We start from the raw sequence: 19,293 nt of genomic DNA, 5'->3' as shown, positions 1-19,293 counted from the left end.
TGGTATCATCCTAGTAACCCATCACCATATGACCCTCCTTTCTGAACCGGGAAATTTGGTAAATATTCTGGGCGCCGAACGAAGTCCATTAGGTAGTGCCTTATATTGCCACAATTCGCCCTTCCAATAAACTTCAGGTACCTTCTAGAGAGCAGGTGTATAGATACTGACTAATAAGCATCTTGTAAATCGATGGATGCCATAAAATATCCCTTATGTAATAATGGCATAACGGAGTGAATCTGTCCATTTTTAAATGTTTGTATTTGACATACTCATTGAGGTCAGATAAATCTAAGATCACTCTCGTTCCCCCACTTCTCTTAGGTCTCATGAATATGTTTGATACGAACTCATTCTCTTCCCGGCAGCAGCAGTCTATTACATTTTTGCGTTCTAAAGGCATAATCTCTTTATATGTAGCTTCCATGAGCTGGGGGCTGTGTATATAATTGTATAAGGCCCTAACCAGAGGGAATTTTTTGTGGGTCAAACTCAATTTGATACCCAGACACTGTATGCTGTACATTAGCATCAGTAGCAATATTACACCATTGGCTAAAGAACATCGGTAACTGACCATCCACAATCTTATCATCATAATTAGAAAATGCACTCAGCCGTCTATAGGTGGGGCTCATTTTTTTGACGCTTGGCCGGCCTGGCAGGCAATCTGGCTTGACCACTGCAAAGAGCTTTGGGCAGGAAAATTTTGCTACCACTGTCTCCACAGAGAGTGTTGCCCTAAAAAATGCCAGCGTGGTGGTGCCGCCTGAGAGGATATCCTCTCTTAAAGTCCCCCGTGTACCTGCGATGGGGATGAAACATAGCAGTTGCTCTTGCTTGTACTCTCAAGCTTCTAACCACTCCAGCCGCTGCCTTCTGCTGCTCATTCAGGTCCTTCACCTGTTTACTCCAATCATCACCAAAGAGAAATTTAGTGACAGGATTAGCTGGTTTACACAAATGAGCACACCAAACATTTAGATCAGGCTTTATCAGCTCCTTCCGGAAGGCATTAAGTTTGTAATTGGCATGGGAGAGCAACCCCAGCGCATCTTGTGTCTCTGTTATATCTGACGACATTGTCTGGGCAAATGCAGTGATACCTTTAACCAGAGAGCCCTGTAATATTTTCAGCTTTATGACCTTGGCTCTCGTGGGGACGTTCAAATTGTCCCAAATTGCTGGCTTCACTACTGGAACTGTTACGAACCCAAAGGACCCCAAAATCCAGCAGCAATAGACATTCACCAAAACAAGTGGCTTTTAAAACAAAAGTATTTTTAATCAACTTCAAACATGAAATAATTAACTCTATATTTAACTAACCCAAATAAGCCCTTCTAATTCTAAGTGCATGTGTATGTAATGTGTGTGTAAATTCAAGAAAAGTTCTTTGGTTCACAGTTCAATCTCACTTCTCCTTCTTCCAAGTTCTCTGGTTGCAGATGTTAGAAACAGAAGTACCTTCACGAAAGACAAAAATTGAGAACAAAGAACATTTATTATACAACAATGCAAAGTTGGGTGTTTCCCCTTACCCTGGGAATACACACATACACTGGGGCTCACCCAACTTTTATACAGTTTATTTCAGTATAGAAGTACCCCTTACATTCTTCTGCCTCCTGGTTGAGTTTGGCATTAGGCAATCCTGTCTGCCTACATGCTGTTTCTGTGAACTTGGAGGACCAGGGGGTATCCTGTCAGTGTCCCATCATGTCATTGTCCTTATTCACACCTTCCTGACTCTCAGGGCTGACTAACTTCTTACATGCAGAACTTGCTAATTCTGTCTAAGGCTAGAAGACCCTTATCTTATTCAGACTAACTTTACTTCCTACATTCTAATATCTATTCTTATCCTATTCATACTGGCTTTATTCATTACACATATATCTATACTAGTTTCCTCATCTTCATATTTTTAGATCAGTGTTACTCATCTCTCACAATCCTCACTTTTCTTTTAGATCAGTTTTACTCATCTCTCACAATCCTCACTTTTCTTTTAGCTACGCTTCGTGACTTCTCAACTGGAATGTATTATTTGCAAACTTGGTCTTTTTCCCAGCTGGTCAGTAAACGAACTGCAGTCTCAGTATCATTAGACAGAATTAGGGAAACATACATCCTTTGGGTTATAGTGTTCTGATGAGGGGTTCGATGAATTAAATACTGCACACGTCTTTAGGCAGGGGAGCACCATAATGGCCAGAATAGCGAGTCCAGCTGCTATAAGGGCTGTGGGTATCAGACTCCAGTTACCAATAAAAAGTCTCATCCATCCCACACCGGACCAAGGTTGCCAAGTCTGAACCTGGGCATGGGAAGATTTTCGAACTCCTGAAGAAGTGTCCTTAACCGCCTGGCCGTTGTGAGCATTGTCATTAACTAGTCTTTCACAAACGCTGCCTTCATCAGCCAACGAGTAATCGAGAGCCAGGCGGTTTTGTTGAACTATGGCTCGTATCTGTCGTCTTTCTTCAGCCCATAAATTCAGGGCCATCACTATCTGTTCGGTGATGATCTCCAAGGCTGGAGTCTGATTAATCGATTTAAATGCTAAGCAGCTGTGGTGTTCTGGAGCAGCTTACGTCATTTACAGCTGGAACTCCCCTTACAGTGGTGGTTCTTAACATTCCGAATGTCTGTGTGACCCAAAGGATGCTTTACAGGAGACCAAGTTGGGGAGGGGTGTTTCTTGTCACTTAACCTGTGAGTTGCAGCTTGTCTACGAACATTAACATAAGTGTCACTGAACCTGTGAGTTGCAGCCTGTCTGTGAACATTAGCATATGTATTCACTCTATCTCTGCTACATGTACAATCCTGACTAACATTCTGTCTGTCATTGTCCCACTCCTCTAGAGCCATTCTGTTCCCCTGGTCCATGTTGGGATCCTATATTAACCCATACCCCACTATGACTATACTTTATATCTATGCCCTGTCTACATTCTAAAGGTAAATAATTGTCACCTCTGCTGCCCCTATTCCAGGAGGACTTAATACATTGTGAGTAATTTAGTGATGTCCCAAAAATTGGGAACCAACAAGTGAACAATACAGTAAATGGTAAAAACAACATTACAGCACTTTTTTTCCCGGCGTAGTGTAACTTTCAGATCAGAAGGATGAAGGACTGCACGCCAGGTGAAGGGTAGATTATCAATGTCGTTAGTCTGTGGTTCAGCAGCTCGTTTAATTCGTTGGATGTGGCTCCAACCCTTTTCTTTCGTTCGCACGGCAGTGTCTGTAATCAAAAGTACACAATAGGGGCCATCCCAGACAGGTTTTAGTTGGTGATCTTGCCATACTTTTACATATACCCAATCACCAGGTTTAATAGAATGAATAGGACACTCCAGGGGTGGGCAGTAACAGCTGCATGTCTATTTTCTCTGTGAGCGCAGCCTGTTTGGCAGCTGCATCTGCCTGTCTGTTCCCCTGTGCTTCAGGACTGTCACCACTTTGATGGCTTCATACATGAACTACAGCTATTTCCTCAGGTAATGTAAGAGCAACTAGAGATTGGACAATTAAGTTTTCATGGATCAACTTTTGTCCTTTTCCAGTTATCATTCCCCGCTCTTTCCAGATCTTCCCAAAGGTGTGCACTGCACCAAAAGCGTACTTTGAGTCTGTGTAGATCGTGCCCACCTTGTTCTCTAGACCCTGGAGAGCTCTACAGAGGGCATACAATTCACAAGATTGTGCTGACAAATGACCGGGAAGGTGACCGGCTTCAATCACCCCTTCTTCTTTCCCATCTTTCTCCTTCTTTCCCGCTATTGCGAGTACCATCAATGCAACGGGAAGATCCATCAATAAACCACCTTTCACCCTCCTGTAAAGGCTCATCGCTTAAATCCTCTCTAACTTTGGTCTGTAAATCTATTACCTCTAAACATACATGCTCTAACTCATTTATGGCATTGTCAGAATTTGGAGAAACCAAGAAAGCTGCTGGATTGTGTTCTTTATTCAGAATCAGGGTCAAATCATCCCTATCCATTAGGATCGCTTCATATTTTAAAATTCTACAGTCTGTGAGCCACCTTCCAGCATGTTGTGAGAGAATATTGCGGACTGTGTGAGGGGTGTGAACTATCATCAGGGCACCAAACGTAATCTTTCATCCTTCCTCAACTGCAATGGCTTGCACACTTTCTGGCCAACCACGACAAACAGGGTCTAAAACTTTTGACAGAAAAGCAACTGGCTGTCTACAGCCTGCCCTCTCTTGTGTTAGTACTCCGGTGGCTACACCTCCTTTCGCATTGGTATATAGGTCAAATGGCTTTATTAGGTTGGGTAAAGCCAACACTGGGGCACTAATAAGGCACTATTTCACCAAGTTAAAATCTTTAATCTCTTCCTCTGTCCAGACAACAGCTTCGCCCCCTAGAATCGTGAGTTTATCATAGAGAAATCTGACCAGGCTAGAATAATTTTCAATCCAGATTCTACAGTATCCCACTAAATCAAGGAATTTCCTAAGTTCTTGGGCATTCTTGGGAGGTGGGATCTGTAGAATACCACATATCCTCTCTGGACTTATTTTCCTAGTTCCCTGACTTACCAGATGACCTAAGTATTTAACTTCTGATTGAACAAATTGTCATTTGGATTCGCTCACCCTGAGACCCTTATTCTCCAGAAAATTCAAAAGTTCAACAGTATACTGTTTAACTAATTCGTACGTTTTTTCCGTAATTAACAAATCATCAACATATTGTATCAACTGACAATTCTCTCTCCGAGGAGCCTCATCTAATATTTGTTCTAAGACCTGGCTGAATAAATTTGGTGATTCTGTAAAGCCCTGGGGAAGGACCGTCCACCGGTATTGATTCTTGCGTCCAGTAAAAGGATTTTCCCATTCAAAGGCAAACATGTCTCTGCTCTCCATTGCTAACGGACAGGTCCAGAAAGCATCTTTGAGGTCAATCACACTAAACCATTTACTATGGGGATCGATTTTACCCATTATTGTATAGGGATTAGGTACAACCGGGTGACAGGTGAGAATAATTTTGTTCAGCTCCCTCAAGTCCTCCACTAATCGATAGGTACCTTCTGGTTTTTGGACAGGTAAAATTGGGGTATTAAAAGGTGACATACAAGGTTCGAGTATACCATCTTTCACCAACTGGTCAATTACTGGCTGCAGCCCCTTTCGGCCAGCCATCGGAATTGGATACTGCTCTCGTCTAATTACTTGCTCAGGATCTTTTAGAGTAACTTGCAGGGGAGGAATATCTAACACTCCTCTATTGCCTCTTTCTGCCCATACTCCAGGATTTATTAGTTCTCGATCTTCCTCGCTTAATACATACAATTGAACCCCGATACCCGATTCCTGTGGTCAGGTGCCGATAGCCAATTGGTCCTGTAAATCTCAACCTAACAAACAAACTCCAGCTTGGGGAATTAGTAAAATATTCTCTGTTATTATCTTTTCTTCCATTTGTATTCTTACATCTCTTAATACAGGGACTGTAAAGTCTCTTCCTCCTACTCCCGAAATCATCACGGTCCCCTCTATCTTAACACCCTCGGGTGGTTGTAAAGTATTAGACCGGGCTGCCCCAGAATCTACTAAAAATACCATCTTGTCACTGTGGGGTCCTATACTTAAATTTACCAATGGTTCTCCGTGCAGCCCCACGGTGTGTATTGACTGAGATCCGTGACCCCCCCTATTCATAATCTGCTTCCATCTGTCAGACTCTGGCTTTACCCTACCCTTAATTTAGTCTATGTGTCTTCTGAGTCCAGCGTGTTCGTTAAATGAAGTGATAGGAGAATCAGTTTATTACACAGCATAAGAATAAAGCTTAACAGAGCTCTGGTTCAGTCATTAGTTCATAGGTCACCTGCACAGTGAGCTATTCCCCAAGACTGACCTCTACTGTCCAGTCTCTACAGTTTATATAGCTCAACCTTATTCAGAACAAAAGTTGGCTTCCTTTGCTAGATTTCATTATCATACAGAACAAAAGTTGGCTTTCTTTGCTAGATTTCTTGCATAAGATTTATCACGTAATTTCCTGATCTGCAGTTATCTGGGTGTAGAGCTCCCATCTTAATCCTCAAGGTCAGAATATCCTGTTGTATTGATCAGAAATCAATTCATATTTCTAATTATTTCTTTGTTCTCATCTGGCCATATTCTTCTGTTCTACTCAACACCTCCTTCTGTCTTAGCTTCTTACTGATTCAATTCTCTTTGTTTCTGACAGTCTCTGTCAGATTCTTTTTGTTTGTGTTTATCAACACCTCCTTTTGCCTTAACCTTCCTACTAAATTGTTTCATACATATTCTCTCTTTTGTATTTTGGGAGCAGGCAATTCTAAACCTACTGTAATCAGCCAACTTTGCTACATACTGTGGCTATCCCTTACTTACATTACTCTTTCCCTTCACCATGAGGTAAACATTAAACTACCACATAGTACTGGATCCATGCACACAAACTGAACAGTACATAAGCACACACTCCACACACTCCCCACGATTAATTAACCCCTATATTCCAACACATCAGTGCGTAAGGTCGCGTCTCCCTGGCTTGCATTGGGCATTCTCTCTTAAAATGTCCCTCCTTTTACAATGGTAGCAAACTAATGCTCCTGTTTCCAAATTCCTACCGGGATTACCACGAGGTCCCAGGAACGGTCGTTGTCCCTGGAATTCCCCTCTACTCTTGCCCCTGCTCTGGTCTCTACTCTCTCACTCCCGGAGCTCCTCCCCATGTCCAGGAGCTGGCACACAGCCCCTACCCTTTCCTTGCTGTCCCTCCACGACTTCCTTGACTGCCTGCATCAAAATCTTAGCCTTTCCTTTCTGTTTATTGGGCATTCTCTCTTAAAATTACGCACCTCCGTAGTAGTCAGGGGCACATTTACAAAACCGAGACCCCCTCCCATGGGAACTTCCTGTAAAGGTCTCAACCAGTTAATTTCTGGCTTATCCTCTCCTTTATAATGTCTAGATTCCTGCTCTCCAGGAAATGAATCAAAGTCTCCTCCCTCTATTGTCAATTGAGGTGGTAATCTAGTACTTTGTGAACAGGTCATCATAACACCCCTACTTTCTTCTCCTTTCTTTAGCTGTGGGGGAGGAGGGGAAGGTGCAGAAGGGTAGAGCATAGGAGAGAGGGGAAAGATAGGAGCCGGCATAGGAGGAGCATAAGGTGGAGGAAGGGAATGTAACACATCCCATCCTTGTGTTTCCTCATCCTTCTTGTCCTTACATTCCTTTTCTTCAAAACCAGTTGATCAACCGATCCACTGAGCCAGCAGGCTGCATATTCCCTGCTCTCAATATTATCTCTTTGGTTTTGATAGCGCCCGATGTTCAATGCCTGACACATCCAGTCATCCTCGGATCCGAGCTTTGGCCAATATACCGAACTCCCTTTTATCAGACTTTTAACTCATTCCAGACAGCAATACCTGACCATGGTCAGTTTGTCTTTCCCACAGGTTCTCCCCGCACCCCAATCAGATAGCATTAATCCTAACGATATCCTGTCAGTGTCCCATCATATCATTGTCGGTTATCTGATCTTCCCATCCTTCCTTAGGACTCTCTTCCTTACTACTCACACCTCCCATACTAACAGGTAAGTAAAATTTCTCTTACCAGGATCCAGTAGCTATTTCTAGCGTGCTTCCTTAACGTCCTCTCGTTGTTTGTTCTCAATGCCTCTTCTCGGATATCACTCGCTTCATCCACTGACCAGTCACCCTTCGTTCGTGAGTCCAGCTGAATCAGCTGGAGTGCACCTACCCCCGTCGTTAGGCACTTTGTCAGTGGAGGGAGTGGGATCCTGGACGAGCCCCCATTTGTTAGAAACAGAAGTACCTTCACAGAATTTGCTCAAGACAAAAATTGAGAACAAAGAACATTTATTATACAACAATGCAAAGTTGGGTGTTTCCCCTTACCCTGGGAATACACACACACACTGGGGCTCACCCAACTTTTATACAGTTTATTTCAGTATAGAAGTACCCTCCCCCTTAGATTCTTCTGCCTCCTGAATGAGTTTGGCATTAGGCAATCCTGTCTGCCTACGTGCTGTTTCTGTGAACTTGGAGGACCAGGGGGTATCCTTTCAGTGTCCCATCATATCATTGTCCTTATTCACACCTTCCTGACTCTCAGGGCTGACTAACTTCTTACATGCAGAACTTTTATAATTCTGTCTAAGGCTAGAAGACCCTTATCTTATTCAGACTCTTTACTTCCTACATTCTATTATCTATTATCTATCCTTATCTTATTCATACCGGTGAACTTGCTGATTCTGTCTAAAAGGCTAGAAGACCCTCATCTTATTACTTCCTACATTCTAATATCTATTCTTATCCTATACATACTGGCTTTATTCATTACACATATATCTATACTAGTTACCTCATCTTCATATTTTTATATCAGTGTTACTCATCTCTCAGACAGGCAATCACCATACTGTGTACAGAATTGAACACGTATAAAGTTCACCGGACTTGGTGCTTGAGAGGTAAATGTTTACCACTCAGGAAGGTTCTTGTAGGGTTTGCAGAGAGAGATATTTCTTGCTCCAGGATTTCCACAACTGAGGTACCACCACTAGTCACCTCAGGGTCTCGCTGATGAAACTTGCCCCATCAGGGTCTTCTAGATGGTAACCTCTTTCTTCAAGCTATCACAGAGTTCCATTCCTTTCTCTATTTCAAGAGAAACATCTACTGCTCTGGAACTTGCTTTCATAAGTTTCAAACAGTTTTCCCTGGATTGCACTTTTTAGTCCCACACACTGACTGACTGACTGACTGAGCTGTTAACTCAACTCTCTCTCTTTCTTCCAACTGCAACTCTAAAGAGAGCATGTGTCTCATGTCTTGCAAAAACCCTCACTTTCTCCAGCAAAACAACAGGAGTTCTTCCTTCTGCTCCCATCTGTTGTTATCTTAGGTAAACAATCCAGAATTGACCTTTCTGTGAGCACTTTGCAGAAAGGGTACTGATAGACAGCATGACCCCAACAAGACAATGGTCAAGCATTTTTATGACAGTCAGTTCAATTAACACCTACTTGTGAAAGGTGCTTACATTCTCCAGAGATCTTGCAATGTGAATTCTTCATTCTTTCAAATAAGATCTGTTTTAAAATGTGTGTATGTATGTGACCTACTCTTCTAAATTCTCCCCAAATATTAATATTGTTACAGTACATCCAGCAAAGAGTGACTGGCGGGGCAGGGGTATTTTTTAATAGAGTCCTCTAGCACTGTCTCTTCAAAGATATTAGATACCAGATAAGATAATGACCCCGCAATTTCTTCATCGAGGGGTTGCCCAATGCCCTTCAGTGCTGGAAATTTTGCTGCGATTGATGGAACTTTTCTCTCATCCCAACCAATGGGAGGTGCATTGCGGGTTAAGGGACTCGATTTCCACATCCGGCCCCTCGGGATCTACCTCATCCCATTCATATTGGAAATAAGAACCTCAGAAGCTGCTTGTGGTTTACTCACAGTTGCTGTTCTCATGGCCTTCCAACTCGTCCATTCATTCTTAGCGCGATCTCCTCATTGGGCATAGGCTCTGTGCTCCGGCAGGCTTTTGTGCAGACCCCGATCGAGTGGGTATCCGTGGATCAGAGACACTTACGTTGCTGTTTCTTAGGCTTTTTGTGTGGCTGGAGGTCATCCTCGCCCGACGAGCGGGTCCTAGAGCAGCCAAGCCTTGTCTTACTAAGTGAAGGCACCTCCTATTCACTGCCGCTAGAAATGAGGAGACAGGCCCTCATTGAGCTCACCTCCTGTGGGAGCATTTCTGTATCACTGCCAGATACGTCGGACCCCAACTTCAACGAAGCTAGGCCAGTGCAGCCTGTCTTGGGCCCCACGCTCCATGAGGGTAGGCTGCTGTCACCTGATCCCATTCCCAGCAGAGCTAGGTTGGCATTGCTGCTTCTCAGCGGGTTGACTGCCCCCTGGCAGGCCCACTGGTTCTACGGCACTTTGATTATACTGTAGCAGCTCTGTGAGCTTGAGGCCTTTTTGCTGCGCTCCTCCCCCACCTCAGGGCCCGGGAACCTCCCACTGGGTGCCCTGGATCGCTTTTTGCTCACCTCCTTCAAGGGAGAGCCTCCCTGGGGTTCGCACTCGGCCACCATATGTTGGTCGGATAGTCTTAAACATGATTTATCAGCTTTTTTCAACCTTTTGTCAGGCTCAAAATGGCACCTATGCTGCAAGACAATAAGATGAATTGGCTACACATGCGTAGATGGGATCTCGTATTAGTGAACCAACGAGCATTACGAAAAATAATAGGCTTTTATTACCATAAACAGAAGGTACATCTCATGTTGCTGACCCAAGAACTGAGCTTGTTCTGGGGCAGGGGTCATAGTGTTTCCACCTTTATTAGGGGAATCAAGGGGTAGGAGCCACCATTTCTTAATGATGAAGGTGACCTTTGTGTCCCCTCTGTGACATTAGAATTTAGTATTCAGAGTGTGAGAAAGGGAAAATCGAAACTTCCTGCTAATATTTCATAAAGGTTGAGTGATTAGTTCCCTGATTGTGAAAATGCTATTCTGTGGTTATAGGACTGAACGATCACTGCTGGAGCCATGATACAGCCTGCTGGAAAACGTTACACTCCCAGTTCTCCCAGAAGCACAGGGATCAGCTTTTCCAGTCAGTTAGACCTTCCCAATTGACCACACCTGAGAATGCATGGTCAGCCGACACCATTCTGTTCAAATGTAGGAACAGAAAAGCTTTCAGCAAAGCTGCTAAATGTTTGTGGTGACAGCTTTGATTTGGAACTTGTTTTACTGGGCAAAATGAGAAATGTAATGTCTTCATCTCGTCTTTGTTCGGGACCTATAACAATATCAACTGAAACAGTAGTCTTTTCAGTTTGCTCCATCACTAGGACCTGTAAGAAGTGACCTGTAGGAGGAAATCTGCCAGTCTCACAGGGTCCACAAGAGGTAATGTTTTCGACCTGAGCACCTCTTCAAGGTTGAAGCAAAGAGCAGGAAGACTTCAGAATAAAACCAGAAGACTGGCAGTGGGAGGAGCCAGACCAACGAAAGGTGTTAATTACATATGATAAGAGAGTTGAGAATTGATTTTGGCTCTGTGAAAGGAGACAGAGGGAAAAAGGGAAAAGAGAGAGAGAAAGAGGGGAAAGGTGAGAGGAGTAAGAAGAAGAAGGGGGTTTAATGGAAACTGGAGAAGTCATTGTTAATGCCATCCAGTTGGAGGGTGCCCAGATTGAAGATGAGATGTAGTTCCTCCAATTAGTGGGTGGACTCAGCCAACCATTTCACTTCCCCATCCCATTCCCTTGCTGACATGTCTGACCATGGTCTTCTGCATTGCCAGACTGAGACCACCTGCATTTCCGTGTCTTTACTAAAATCACAGTGCCTGCAGACTTTCATGTTTCATTAGGAGTGACCTGTAGACCCACCCAGCCAGAACCATCTAGCTAGAAGGTAGTGAGTGCCTACATCATTGCATCATTTAAAAATGAGAGATAACTAAATCAAAAGATTGCAAGGATTGGTCTTTCTTATTATAGCCAGTCCCCATGTTATGTATCGGTTCCAATCTTGGGAAGATTTATTTGTAAATCAGAAACCCTTGTTTTCTATAATAACCTATATTGTATCATCCTACATACACTTGCTATAATTTCTTCATTTCATTCAATAATCACCAATACCTCACCCATAATTAAACTGATGGAATATATTCTGTCGCCAGCCTTTAATAAATACCATTATGATTAGCCTCTTGAAAAATGCTTTAAAAATAGATGCAAGAATTATCATAAAGGTCATTTATAACTTGGGTAGCCCTGTACTCTATTGTTCCATTTTCATTTATGGTGATGAATGCAGATTCAACTGACATTGAAAATGAACATAGATTCCTTATTTAAGAGGGAGTTAACAGAGCATGCATCAGTACGTTGAACTATGATGTTGTGGCCCATACTGAAGCTTGGCTGGAGGAAGGGCAGGATCGGCTGATGGAGATACCTGGGGGTTTAGGTGTTTTAAAAGGAATAGGATGGGAGGTAGAAAAGGGGGGGAGGAAGTAGCATTACTGGTCAGGGATAGTATCACGGCTATAGAAAGAGAGGACTCTGCAGAGGGAGGGTCCACTGAGTCGATATGGGTGAAAGTCAGAAATAAAAAGGGAACTATCACTGTGCTGGGAGTCATCTATAGGCCCCTAAATACCCCTTGGGACACTGAAGAGCAGATAAGCAGGCAGATTTTGGAATGATGTTTGAAATACAGGGTTGTAGTTATGGGTGATTTCAACTTCCCTAATATTGTCTGGCACCTGCTGACTACAAGAGGGATAGAAGGGGCTGAATTTATCAGGTGTGTACAAGAAGGATTCCTGACACACTATGTGGACTGGCCAACGAGAGGAGAGGCCACACTAGATCTGGTTCTGGGGAATGAACCTGGTCAGTGTGCGGACCTCTCGGTGGGGGAGCATTTTGGTGAGAGTGACCACAACTCCTTTAGCTTCAACATAGCTATAGAAAAGAATAAAAACAGTCAAACTCAAAAAGTGCTTAACTGGGGAAGGGGTAACTATGAAGGGATGAGGCAGGAACTAGCAAAAATAAGTTGGAAACAGATGTTTAAGGCTGAAGCACAGAAGTAACGTGGAGGAAGTTGAGGGACCATTTGAGCAGGGTTCAAGATAGGTTTGTCCCACTGGGACAAGGAAAAGAAGTTAGGAAAAGGGAACCATGGCTGACAAAACAGATCAGGCAACAAGTCAAGAGGAAGAAGAAAGTCAACATTAGATATAGGAAGCAAGAAGCAGGAAGGGCTCATGAGAAGTTTATGGTAGCCAGGAAGAAGTTTAAGGAAGGACTTAGGAGAGCTCGAAGGGGGCATGAAAAGGCCTTGGCATGTAGGATTAAAGTGAACCCCAGGGCATTCTATGGGTATGTGAAGAAAAGAAGGATGATGAGAATGAAGGTGGGACCATTAAAGGATAAAGGAGACAACATGTGCCTGGAGGCAGAGGAGGTTGGGGAGGTCCTCATTCACAAGAGAAAAAGGACCTAGATCATGGTGAGTACAACATTGAACAGGTCTTTGTGCTGGACAATGTGGAGATTAAGGAAGTGAAACTGTTGGATCTTCTTAAAAACATCAAGATTGATAAGTCCCTGGGGCCGGATGCGATATACCCCAGGTTGCTGTGAGAAATGAGAGAAGAGATAACTGGGGCAGTAGCGATGATACCTGAATCTTCTTTGGCCACAGGGGAGGTGCCAGAGGATTGGAGAACAGCAAATGTAGCCCCCTTGTTTAAAAAAGGTAATAGGAGAATCCTTGGAATTATAGACTGCCGAGTCTAACATCAGTGGGGTGTAAACTAATGGAGAGGATTCTTAAGGATGGGATCTATGAGCATTTGGAGAAGTCCAATCTACTCAAGGATAGTCAGTATGGCTTTGAAAACATAGAAAAACATAGAAAATATAGAAAATAGTTGTAGGAGTAGGCCATTTGACCCTTCAAGCCTACACTGCCATTCATTTTGATCATGGCTGATCATCCACTCAGTACCCTGTTCCAGCTCTCTCTCCATACCTCCTGATCCCCCTAGTCACAAGTACTAAATCTAACTCTCTCTTAAATATAGCTATGGAACCGGCCTCAATCACTTCCTGTGGCAGAGAATTCCATAAATTCACCACCCTCTCAGTGAAAAAATTCTTCCTCAACTCAGTCCTAAAGGACTTCCCCTTTATCCTTAAACTGTGACCCCTGATTCTAGACTTGCTCAACATTGGGAACAATCTTCCTGCATCTAGCCTGTCAAATCCCTTAAGAATTTTGAATGTTTCTATTAAATCTCCTCTTAATCATCTAAACTCCAGTGAGTACAAGCCCAGTCGTTCTAGCCTTTCTTCATATGCAAGTCCCGCCATCTCTGGTATCAATCTGGTAAACCTTTTCTGCATTCTCTCCATGGCAATGATGTCCTTCCTCAGATAAGGAGACCAAAACTGAACACAATACTCCAGGTGAGGTCTCACCAAGGCCCTATACAATTGCATCAATACTTCTCTGCTCCTGTACTTGAACCTCTTGATATGATAGAAGTTATGGATGGAGCTGAAGGTTTTCGAAGGTTACAAGATGATATAGACAGGATGCAGAGTTGGGCAGAACAGTGGCAGATGGATTTCAATCGGGATGCTTGAGGTGATGCATTTTGGAAGGAGAAACCAGAGGGCTGAGTACAGGGTTAATGGATGGTTATTTAAGAGTGTGGATGAACAATGTCACCACACAGTTTGATAGGATAGTTAAGAAGGCCAATGGGATGCTGGGATTCATTAATAGGGGGATTGAGTTCAGGAGTAGAGAAGTCACATTACAACTCTACAAATCTCTGGTGAGACCAGGCTTAGAGAATTGTGTTCAGTTCTGATCACCTCATTATAGAAAGGATGTGGAAGCTATGGAGAGAGTGCAGAGGAGATTTACCAGGATGTTGCCTGGACTGGGAAATAAGTCTTATGAGTCAAGCTTAGCAGAGCTGGGACTTTTCTCTTTGGGGCATTGAAGGATGAGAGGAGACTGGATAGAGGTCTATAAGGTTATGAGAGGCATCGATAGAGTGGACAGCCAGCCCTTGTTTCCCAGGACAGGATCAGAAAACACCAGAGAACATGTGTATAAAGATAAGGGAGGGAAGTTTAGGGTGTAAGTTTCTTTTACACAGAGAGTAGTGAGGGCCTGGAATGATGGCGGTGGAGGCTGAAACATTGGGGCATTTAAGAACTCTTAGACAGACACGTGGATGAAAGAAAAATAGAGGGTTATGGGTTAGGGAGGGTTAAGTACTTTTTTTGAGGAATATATGGGTCGGCACAACCCCGAGGGCCTGTGCTGTGCTGTATTGTTCTTTGTTCCAACAGTCACAATCTCAGCACCTAAATGTTCTGACTGAGAGCAAAGTTATGAGGATCCATGGTCAGAGCATAGGGAGCTCTGGCAAGTGGGCAGCCAAGGCGAGGATCTGCTGATGGGGTATCAGGAGCTCAGATGGGTGGGTGATTTTGGCCAAAAATAGACAGGGTGACTATTACACGAGTCCTCATTTATGTTTCCTCGCAGTTGAAAAGCTGCTCTATTTGTACGAGACAAATGGAATCCCCCTTCCTTAGCTGAAAACCCATGAAAATCTACGCCACATATTCACATTTCGGCTTCTGCATGACATGATCTATTCAAACCTGATCTTTTATTCTGAATTAATATGTTTCACTTGCAGTATATAAAGTGGATGCATAGCTTCAGGGGAAGAAAACATTAGCAGAGCAGAAGAAAACTGATGTTTCAGGCCTGAGCCCTTCTTCAAGGTACAGGTAAAAAGCAGGCAGGTGCCTGAATTAAAAGGGACAGGGAGAGGAGCACAGACCAACAGACAAAAGGTGTGAATTGGGTATGGATGGGACACAGGAGAGAGGAAAGGTGAGAATTAACTGCGGGGGGGGGGGGTGATTTTGGCTCCGTGGAAGCAGAGCTGGGGGAAAGGGGACCTGCTGTGTTCCTCCACCACTTCTGTATCTTTACTAAAATTGGGCTAAAGGACTTGTGTCCATACAGTAGATATAATCTCCATAACCACAGTTAATAATGGTTTAGTGTCTTTACATCCAGTGGGACAAGGCTTACCTGGAAACGTTCTTCAAATTCTTTTAATAATCGATGCAGAAATAATGTGCCACAATTATCTCATAATAAAATGCTATTGTAATTCATTTAGAGGCACCTAGTTATTTATTTACTCTCCAGTTGGGAGGATTACTGGTATAACCGGCATTAATTTCTCATTCTTTTGGAATGTATTCTTTCAAATTTCTTTATTTGACACCCTACTTCAAACCAGTGAACCAGGATCCTCCCTCTGGCAATCCATTTTCCCAGAACATTGCATCATGTGTAAACATATGAGGCTACAATTTGAATTAATATTGACTGCTATTGAAACCATCTCTTTACTGCCTTTGTAGTATTTACATAATGAATAAACTCTATTCAAAGACAAGAAAAAGGGACAATTTTATCTCACATGCTTATAATTTTCTGCTGGATTGATTGTGTCACTAACCTTGAGGTTAATATTCAATTGTTTGAGCCTCCTGTGGAAGTTAATTTTTAAAAAAATGACATTTAGATGTACAGCACGGTAACAGGCTATTTTGGTGCCGCCCAATTTACACCCAATTAACCTTCATCCCTGTACATTTTGAATGGTGGGAGGAAACCAGAGCCCCCGGGGAAAACCACGCAGACACAGGGAGAACGTACAAACTCCTTACACAAACAGCGCAGGAATCAAACCCCAGTCCTGATCGCTGGCACTGAAAAGACATGGTGTTAAATGCTAAGCCAACCATTCCACCCAAGTTTGTAATGTCGACCATCACTATTCCTTCCCCTTTCTTGACAGTGCTATCCAGGAGAGCAAAATAACTGCCTGAGGCCAATATCCTGTTGATTTCAGTAGTTAACCAAAAAACTTGGTGTTCAAATCCAAAGCCTTGAACAGGAGCTAACGTGAGAGGAACTTGAATACAAACCTTGCAGAAACCACTCAATTATGATTCATACAATGTACATCGCCAAGGGTTGTAATTGTAAATGAGGGGAAGGAAAGTCAGAATAATGTTAGTGATGTGTGCATCTTCCTTATTCAGTTGCAAAGCAACTCCCTGAATTTATCTTATCTTGAGACCAATCTACATTGCAGTATGAATTGTATTCATAGTTGTGAACACACACAGGCCTTCATCAAAACCAACTCCCCTCCATCAACACCATCTATACCTCCTGCTGTCTTGGGAAAGCACCCAGCATATTAAAGAACACATTTCACTCAGGTCACACTCTCTTCTCTCCCTTCTCTCTGGTAGAAGAATCATGAGTTTAAAAACTCAAACCTCCAAATTCAAGGACAGTTTCTTTCTTGCTGTTATCAGATTCTTGGATGGACCTTTCTTTGGCAAAACATTTTGCACTAATTTTAATGTTACTTTTCTCTATGACCATTATGTTTTTGTAATACTAGTCCCTACATTATTTGGCTTATTGTAATATTACATTTATTGTTGTACACTGTATTTATTTGTTTATTATAACCTGTTGCATGAGTTAACTTGCAAAACAAGTTCAAGTTCAATTTTATTGTCACATATGCCAAGATGTAGTGATAGAGGTTGCTTTGCGAGCAGTCCAGTTAGACATCTCATAACACGGTACAACAATTAAGATGCAGTACAAAAGTGTGGGTTATAGAGAGAGAGATCAGTGGTTCTGCAGCAAAGACAACAATTTTATGATGTTAGGGTTCATGCAAGAGCTTGATAACTGTGGGATAGCAACTGTCCTTCAGTCTGGCATTGCGTGATCTAATACTCATGAATCCTCTTCCTGATGGGAGGAGGGTAAAGTGACTAGGGTGGGATTAGTTTCTTCGTAGTTTGTCTGCTTTTGCAAGGCAGCGAGAGGTGTAGATGAAGTCAGGAGAAGGGAGGGGGAAATCTCAGTAACAAGAAATACAACTCCACCAATTCAATGTTGATCCACAGCAGGACTGAATGTGTCTGTTCTTGCACCACAGGCGAATGTAGCATCAATTTTCCAAATTGTAAGAATGTACCAAGGAGCAAAGCTTCAGAATAGCCTCTCATCCTCTGCTCTTGGTTAAATCAAATTTGGAATAGCAGTGGAAATTATTAAGTATCCCAGCTCTATAACAAGAGTGCTGGCACAATCAAAATCCCACTATTTTTCACTTGCGCCAACTCTTCCTGTAAACACGAAGAATGAAGAAGGCAGACTTTGTGAGGAGTTTGATGAGATTTGGTATGTCGTCAAAAACGTTTGGAAATTTCAACAGCTGTACTGTGAAGAGCATTCTGACTGGCCACTCCACTGTTTGGAACGGACAGGACAGGAAAAAAACTCAAGAGAGTTGTGAACTTGGTCAGAGACGTAACAATCATCAGTCTTCTTTCCATCAAGAACATTTACTTAGGAAAGCAGCCTCTATCCTCAAGGACCCCCACCACCCAGGCCACGCCCTCTTCGCTCTGCTCCCATGGGGAGAAAAGCACAGGAGCCTGAAGACGAGCACTCAGTGGCACAAGGACAGCTTCTTCCCCTCCACCATCAGATTCCTGAATGGACAATGAACCACGGACACAACCTGACTTCTTCTATTTTCTTGCACTGTTTATTTTTGAAATGTGATTGAGAGCAATATTTGTATCTGTAATACTGCCACAAACAACAAATTTTGTGACAATAAAATCTGATTCTGAATCTTTATTATCCATCTACCTGTTACATTTATTATCTCTCTGGACATGGGTAATTTAATATACATAATTGGAGCATTTTATTTTGCAAAAGTACCTGTTTGGCCGCAGGAATTAAGAATTTTGGTGCATATGTACATTGTACAATGTGTATGACAATAAACATGATCATTATCATCAGTCAATAACCTGTCCTCTGAGCTGATATGGCAGCAAGTTAGTTTCTGTGATTGATTTACAGGGGAAATCCCAATTTTATTTTGAAGTTTTTTTGTCATTGATTCAAGATTCCATTATTGTCATCTAAACACAAAGCACAAAAATTTACCAAGGCACACAAACAGGCACTCATAATTCACAGCACTATTAAGTCAAAAAAGAGAAGCAAAAGACTCACTTCAAAGGCATTGAATGTCCATGGATCCTGCCACCTCCTCCGACCTGTCATGTCCTTAACCTGCTCAACGGCAGAGCCTCCAGTCTTGTCTTGGTTTCATGAAGTCGGAGACAGAGGTTTGTCAATTTCTGAGAGGCACAGATGGGATAGGTAGAGTTTGTTCCCCAGGATGGAGTGTTGAATACTAGAGGAGTAAATGCAGTGATTGGAGCAAAACACGATGCTGGAGCAAAGCATGATGCTGCAAGAAAATAGAAGAAGTGAAGTTGTGTCCGTGGTTCATTATCCATTTAGGAATATGATGGCGGAGGGGAAGAAGCTGATCCAAGTGTACTTTATACAGCAGAGATAAAGATGTAGTTAGTCACCTGAGATTTGGGTGCCTGCCTACGTTTTGCTCGTACCGTGATGAAGGGCTCAAGCCAGAAATATTGGTTATGTATCTTTATCTTTGCTATATAATGTACACTGACCCATTGAGTTTTTACTAGAG

The 19,293-nt window shown here is 42.8% G+C and overlaps 2 long non-coding RNA genes across 2 annotated transcripts; both read right to left on the bottom strand.

Annotated features, from left to right (window-relative positions):
- Positions 1-1,267: 1,267 nt before the first annotated feature.
- LOC138756498 (uncharacterized) lies at positions 1,268-9,999 on the bottom strand. The gene is made up of 2 exons (XR_011353107.1): positions 7,658-9,999; positions 1,268-3,259 (listed from the first exon to the last, which is right to left on the bottom strand). It is a non-coding gene; the product is annotated as an uncharacterized lncRNA (long non-coding RNA).
- A 146-nt stretch (positions 10,000-10,145) lies between these two features.
- On the bottom strand, positions 10,146-18,994 carry LOC138756497 (uncharacterized). Its single transcript, XR_011353106.1, has 3 exons — positions 18,801-18,994; positions 16,192-16,222; positions 10,146-10,259 (listed from the first exon to the last, which is right to left on the bottom strand). It is a non-coding gene; the product is annotated as an uncharacterized lncRNA (long non-coding RNA).
- Between the last annotated feature and the right edge of the window lie 299 nt (positions 18,995-19,293).

This window comes from Narcine bancroftii, chromosome 3, assembly GCF_036971445.1.
Source record: "Narcine bancroftii isolate sNarBan1 chromosome 3, sNarBan1.hap1, whole genome shotgun sequence".
In the NCBI taxonomy this organism is placed as follows: domain Eukaryota; kingdom Metazoa; phylum Chordata; class Chondrichthyes; order Torpediniformes; family Narcinidae; genus Narcine; species Narcine bancroftii.
This window is presented reverse-complemented; position numbering and strand designations above follow the sequence as displayed.